This window comes from Balaenoptera acutorostrata, chromosome 1, assembly GCF_949987535.1.
Source record: "Balaenoptera acutorostrata chromosome 1, mBalAcu1.1, whole genome shotgun sequence".
Classification (NCBI taxonomy): domain Eukaryota; kingdom Metazoa; phylum Chordata; class Mammalia; order Artiodactyla; family Balaenopteridae; genus Balaenoptera; species Balaenoptera acutorostrata.
This window is the reverse complement of record NC_080064.1, coordinates 81137553-81144420: the sequence shown is the minus strand read 5'-3', so window position 1 is coordinate 81144420 and position 6868 is coordinate 81137553. Positions and strand designations below refer to the sequence as shown.

The 6868-nt window shown below is 43.4% G+C and overlaps 1 non-coding gene across 1 annotated transcript; it reads left to right on the top strand.

Annotated features, from left to right (window-relative positions):
* Nucleotides 1–5287: 5287 nt before the first annotated feature.
* On the top strand, nt 5288–5360 carry TRNAK-CUU (transfer RNA lysine (anticodon CUU)). The gene has a single exon. It is a non-coding gene; the product is annotated as a tRNA-Lys (tRNA).
* Nucleotides 5361–6868: the final 1508 nt, after the last annotated feature.

Below are 6868 nucleotides of genomic sequence, written 5' to 3'. Positions count from 1 at the left end.
GTAGTCAGTATCCCCTTTAAATTGCAGCCTCTGAGACCCCAGCCATCTATTGGTGTGTCTCAAGGGCTCAGAAAGACCAGCTGTGAAATAACTCCCCTTTGTGAATTTCTACTTGCTTTTCTACCAAGGCTTTTCTTTGGGTTAAGGGAGTACAAACAGAAAATCAACCTGTTAACCTCAATGAACACACCTTGGTCTACATGCAGGGGAAGGCATCAAGGCACCTGGCAATTATGAGGTCCTGGGAGGGTAGCATGTCTACCAGGTCCAAGGAGCCACTCTGGAGTCTGTCCTTCAGATGTCCTGGGGTTTGGCTGGGAGACACATGTGAGGCTTTGTGGGACCTGGTTAATATACTGCGGGCCAAGTACTGAAAGAGGCACTGTGGAGGGCGAGGAAAGCCGCACTCTCTGGCTTTAGGGAATTTTAAACTAAGAGATAGGATTTCAGATCCTTTGAAAGTCTCGGCTAACACATGCAAAAGAAATCACACAGAATACCTGGGTGCTGAAAAATAAACCTGTAGGGAACTGAACTGGATGAGGCGAGAAGAGGGAGACTTCCAGGTAGAAGTGAATCTCACACTGGGTCTTGCAGGGGATAATCCAGGGGCAGTAGCGGAAGTGGTTGGAGGATGTTGCCAAGTTAAGGGACTGAAAGGTGGAGGTACCCAGGCAGGAAGAGACAAGCTCGAGGAGGGGTTTTAAAAATTGGAGAGAATTACCTCACTCTGTCAAGGACCCTCAGGGCACTCTCCTCCAACAGCTCCTGATGGTGAGTATGGTGAGTGCCTGGGGCAGTGACCAGACCACATCCTGCCCTCCTGCTCAGGATAGTGCAGACACGTGCGGTGCCTGGGCTTTTGGAGACTCCCCACGGGTGTTATTTTGATCGTTCTTGCCCAGAAGTAAAATAACACCCAACTAATGAGCTGCTAATTGCAAACTGTTGGAATTACTTCCTCCCTCCCTGTCCCTATTCTCACCTATCCTGGAGTGGCCTCACTTGGGTAGAAGGGAATGGTAGAAAGAAGCAGATTTTCCACGCATTTCAGAGCAGGGTCAAATGAAAGGCACAATCAGAATTTCTGAGGGAGAGAGGAAGGGCAGAGAAAGGGCTGCCTCGCTGCAAGACAAAGCTGGGTGAACAACTGACTCTTTCCCTCATTGACAAAGGAGAATGAGGGACTTGTGCCAGGCTGGCTTAAATTGACTGGAGAAAAGTAACTTTTGTAATTCATGGCCCTCTGCGTGCTATGGAAATGCTGGCAAAGCAGTGAGACGGGCATGCACCCTTCAGGCAGAAAGAGCATGAACCGTGAGACAATTTCGAGCTCCAAGGTCAAGGATGGGGTTGCCCAAGGTGCCAGGGCAGCCTTGGGGAGGCAGGGACTGCTGGGGTAGGGGTCTGGCAGCCCCTGCAGACCTCTGGGTCTACCACTACCCCAGCCCCGCCTGCTGGGCTAGAAGGGGCTGTAGCTGGCTCTGCCCACTTCTGTAATCACGTGGGGCAAGGTTAGCCAATCCAGGATGGCCACAGCTGTGTGCTGTGGGATGTTGAGGAGAGATGGGAGACTTCTCCGTAGGGAGGGAGGGCACAATGAACAAGTCAGAGATTTGTTCTGACTGTGGCAGGAGGGAAGCTAGTCTACCCTCTCTGTCAATTGGTCAACAAGACACTGGGTGTTTCCACTGGGCTCAGCGTGGCAGCTGAATTTGGCTCCCACTGCCTAACTAATGGGTTTGGGGTGTAGATAGTGACTTAGCAAGGATGAGGTATATTGAAGACTTGCCCCCTCAGCCACTACCTAAACCTCAAAGAGGAGGAGACATCGCTGTTGATGGCCGATACTGGATTTCTCATCAGTGTTGGTGAGTGTGGCCAAGCCAGAGGTCATGATTTAGAACAAATAAATGTGAAGTTTCTTACATTCAAGTGGTCTGGGAAAATCCATACTAATTACATGGTGTAAACTTGCTGTGTTCGTGTGCTAAATTGGGTGGCAGTTGAGTACTGCTGAGGTGAAGTAGAGAGAGCCCTAAGGGCCAGAATGATCAGGAAAAGTTTTGTGGAAGGGCGAGAGCTGGACATAGGTGCTGATGGATGGGCAGACTATGGATAGGTAGAGGAAAGTGGGAAGGCATTCCGGGAGGGAGGGGCAGCATAACCAAAGACCCTGAGATTAACATGGTGAGTTTATGGGGCTTTAGAGGGATTAGGCTGTTTGGAGTTTAGCAGGTACTTTGAAGAGCATGGGAGAGAAGAGAGCACAGGTAGCTGGAGCTTAGAGAGGAGCTCACTGCAGGACCCCACAGTGCTTAGGAGGGCCTCAGCTGTCAGGGTCTTCTCCTGAGATGCATCCTCAGCTCCTTTGGGGCTTTAGGGAGATCTTTCATCAGAGTTCCAAGCACTTCAGTTGATTTTCAATTCCCCCTCACTGAATTTCCATGGATGGGAGTCAAAAAAGCTGGTGTTACTTACCAGGCGTACAAAACTCTGGTGCTGAAAGGATGAGGCTGCTCCAAAGGGACCTTTGAGAGAGAAATATGGGTGTCTTAGGAGTTTCTAAAGTCTTTTAAGCAGAAGACCCAACAAGGCAGGAGGAGATGCTGAGGGGAGACCCTAAGGAAGCAGAAAGGCTTTGGGCACAGGACTGGCTGTGGGGCCAGGAACCTGGGCTTTAAGATAGGGGCAGGACTGGGGAGAAGCTAGATAACGTGAGAGTCTCAGGCCAAAGCTATAAAGGTGCCGCACTGTGAAATCCTGGGTATCTGCAATACCTCCTCCTTCTGGAAGAGATATCAGCACTCCCTTGAAAAGAGAACATCCAGGATCTGTCAAAAGGACAGGACAGAAAGAGGCAAGAATGTTTGCTTTCACTACTTCTATTCAATTTTATACAGGAGTCCTAGGCAGAACAATTGCGCGAGAAAAAGACATTAAGGACATACACATTTGAGAGGAAGAAGTAAAACAGTCTTTATTTGTAGATGACATGATCTTGTTTGTAGAAAAGCCTAAGGAACCTATAAAAGTCTACTGGAGAGATTTCCCTGGTGGCACAGTGGTTAAGAATCCGCCTGCCAGTGCAGGGGACACAAGTTCGAACCCTGGTCTGGGAAGATCCCACATGCCGCGGAGCAACTAAGCCCGTGCACCACAGCTACTAAGCCTGTGCTCTAGAGCCCATAAGCCACAACTACAGAAGCCCGTGAGCCCTAGAGCCCACAAGCCACAACTACTGAGCCCATGTGCTTCAACTACTGAAGCACACGCACCTAGAGCCCATGCTCTGCAACAAGAGAAGCCACCGCAATGAGAAGCCCGCGCACCACAACGAAGATTAGCCCCCCGCTCACCACAACTAGAGAAAGCCAGTGTGCAGCGCAGCAATGAAGACCCAATGCAGCCAAAAATAAAAGTAATTAATTAAAAAAAAAAAGTCTACTGGAACCAATAAGCAAGTTTAGTGTTGTGGGTTACACTATTAACAAATAATCAAATAACGAGATTAGGAAAATAATTCCATTCACAGTAGCATAAAAAAGAATATAATACTTAATGAAATGAAATGAAGTGTAAGACCTGTACACTGAAAACCTCAAAACATTGCTGAGAGAAATTAAAGAAGATCTAAACAAATAGAGACATGTACTATGTTCATGGATTGGAAAATTCAATGTTGTTAACATAGGAATTGTCCCCAAATTGATCTATAGTTTCAACACAATCCATATCAAAATTCCAGCAACTCTTTTTGGGGTAGGATTTGGTAAGATGATCCTAAAATTTATATGAAAATGCAAAGGAGCTAGATACATCAAAATAATTTTGAAAAAGAAGAACAAAGTTGGAGGATTTATTATAAAGCTATAGTAATCAAGACACTGACCAAAAGATAGGTACGTAGATCAATGGGACAGAATAGATTCCAGAAATAAACACTTACATTTATGGTCAGTTGATTTTGACAAAGCTGTCAAGGCAATGCAATAGTCTTTTCTATAAATGATGCTGGAACAACTGGATATCCATTTGCAAAAAAAAAAAAAAGAACTTATATCCTTACCTCACACCATATGCAAAAATTAACTCAAAATGAATCATAGAGCAAAATGGAAGAGTTAAAATTATAAAAATTCTAGGAGAAAACATAGGAAAAAGCCTTTTTGAACATGGATTAGGCACAGATTTCTTAGATATGACACCAAAAACATGAATTATAAAATTTTGATAAATTGGACTTCATCAAATAAAAAAACTTTTGCTTTTCAGAAGGTACCACTCAAAAAATGAAAAGGCAAGCCACAGACTGGGAGAAAATATTTGAAATCATACATCTGATAAAGGACTCATATCCAGACTATATAAAGAACTCTTATATAACTCAATAAGAAGATAAACAAATTGATTTTTTTAAACATGAGCAAAAGACTTGAGTAGGCATTTAGCCAAAGCAGATATACAAATGGTCATAAGCATATGAAAATATACTCAGCATCATTAGTTATAAGGAAATGCAAATTAAAACTACACTGAACCACTCCTACCCACCACTAGAATGGCTATAATAAAAGACTGACAATGTCAAGTATTGACAAGGATGTGGAGAAACTGGAACTCTCATACATTGCCTCTGGGAATATAAAATGGTATACCTAATTTGGATAACAGTTTGGCAGTTTCTCAAACTGTTAACTACGTATTTACCATATGACCTAGCAATTTCATTCCTAAGTATTTACTGAAGAGGAGTGAAGATAAATATCTGTATAAACATATGCAAATGTTCATAGCTGCATTATTTATAATAGCCCTCAAAGGGTAGCAAAATATGCCACCTCAAAATATACATTTTTGGCATAAGGATTATTTTGAGAAACATCAGACATAGGAGAAGCTCTGAAAACAGAGTAGAAGTTACTCTTTTGTAAGTGAAATTTACATTTATGAAGGAAGTCTCCATTTGTAACGTTGTCTCCCTCTCTGTAAAGAAAAGGATGACTCTAAATCACAAGAGAGTCTAAACAATGGAGAAAACACTGACTTAAAGCTGCATATGAATCCTTACCCTTGTTTACCTTGCTTTTCTTGGTAACCTCTCATAACTCCACTATCAGCCTCCCCATACACAACTTTCTTTTGTCTTTAGCTGAAGATGGTATTTAAGCTAGTAGCTTAGGCCACCTAAGGGAGTTACTCATTTTATTCCTGGATATCTCCCATATGTACTTGAAGGTATACATGTTAATACACTTCCTTTTTAAAAAAAAATCTGTCTGGGAATTCCCTGGTGGTCCAGTGGTTAGGACTCCACACTCTTACTGCTGAGGGCCCAGATTCAATCCCTGGTCGGGGAACTAAAATCCCACAAGCCACGCTGGTGTGGCCAAAAAAAATTAATCTGTCTTTCATTACAGGGGTCTCAGCCAAGAACTCAGAAGGGTAGAAGGAAAATTATTTTTCCCTCCCCTACACCCCAAGCTGGGCATAATCCAAATGTCCATCAACTGATATACGATAAACAAAATCTAGTACATCCATACCATGGAATACTACTTAGCAATAAAAAGGAATGAACTACTGAAAAACATGCAATGACATGGATGAGCTTCAAAAACATGCAAAGTAGAAAAAGTCAGACACAGTAGACATTTTGTATGATTTCATTTATATGAAGTTTTTAGAAAAGGCAAAAGTATAGAGACAGAAAGCAAGTCAGAGGAGTGAAAGTGGGAATGGGATTGATTGTGTAAGAATAAGAGGGATATTTTTGGTGCAATGGAAGAGTTCTAAAACTGGATTTTATGGTAATTGTGATGATTGCATGACTGTTTAAAGTTACTTTAATTATCAAACTGTACACTTATGATGGTGAATTTTATAGTATGAAATTATACTTTAATAAAGCTGTTTAAAATAAAGTACAGGGAGACTCCTAGAGAGATCTCTGGGGAGAGGGTGTATATGTGTGTGTGTGCGTGTGTGTGTGTGCGTGTGTGTGTGTGTAGTTGTCACAGGAAGAGAGAAAACATCTATGGGAGATAGTTATGAATTTAATTTGCAGTGGAAAAACACAGGGGTTCTGGAGCCAGGTTACTGGGTCTGAATCTTGGTTCTACCACTTACTACCTATATGAACTTGAGACCAATGACTTAACCTCTTTGATCCTCTGTGAAATGGGGCTCCTGATAAATACCAAGGGAATTGTGAGCGTTGAAGGTGATGTATGTAAAGTGCTTAGTTCAAAGCCTGACACCATAGTAGCTATTTGCTGAGGGAAAATTCTGGACCAATTACTTCTGCAGATGATGCAGGGCTTGGCAGTAACTGTAGAATTACGGGCTCTCTGGTGTGTTGCAGCAGGATTATAAGTCTCTCACTGACCTGATTTAGCAGCTTTATTAATGAAGAAGCCTAGGAGCATGGGCCAGAAGCCTTGGGGTTCAGTACTGGTTCTACCACAATCGTACTGTATAACAGTGTTCCCTGACCTCTCTGGGTTCCTAATATATACCCCACCTCCCAAATAGGGTTGTTGGGATGCTTCTGAAGTCAGAGCTCACTGCCAACGTTGTGTCCTGTGTAAGGTAATGATGGCGCCGAGCACACATTGGGGGCTAGAGTCCAGTGTGAAAGAAACATAATCTGACCAAGGTCCCTGTGCCTATGGGCTGGGATATGTGAATATTCGCTTAGCAGGAGGCCATGGAAATTTTCACAAACTAAACTGGCATTTGAAGCTGAACGGGAAAGATGTGAACACAGGATGTTACTGAAAATGGTGACGGGCAGGGCTGCTACCTGAGGTTTTGGCAGGCTTCACCCCCTGCCGGTTGATTGAAGAAGGATGTTGGATCATCAGGA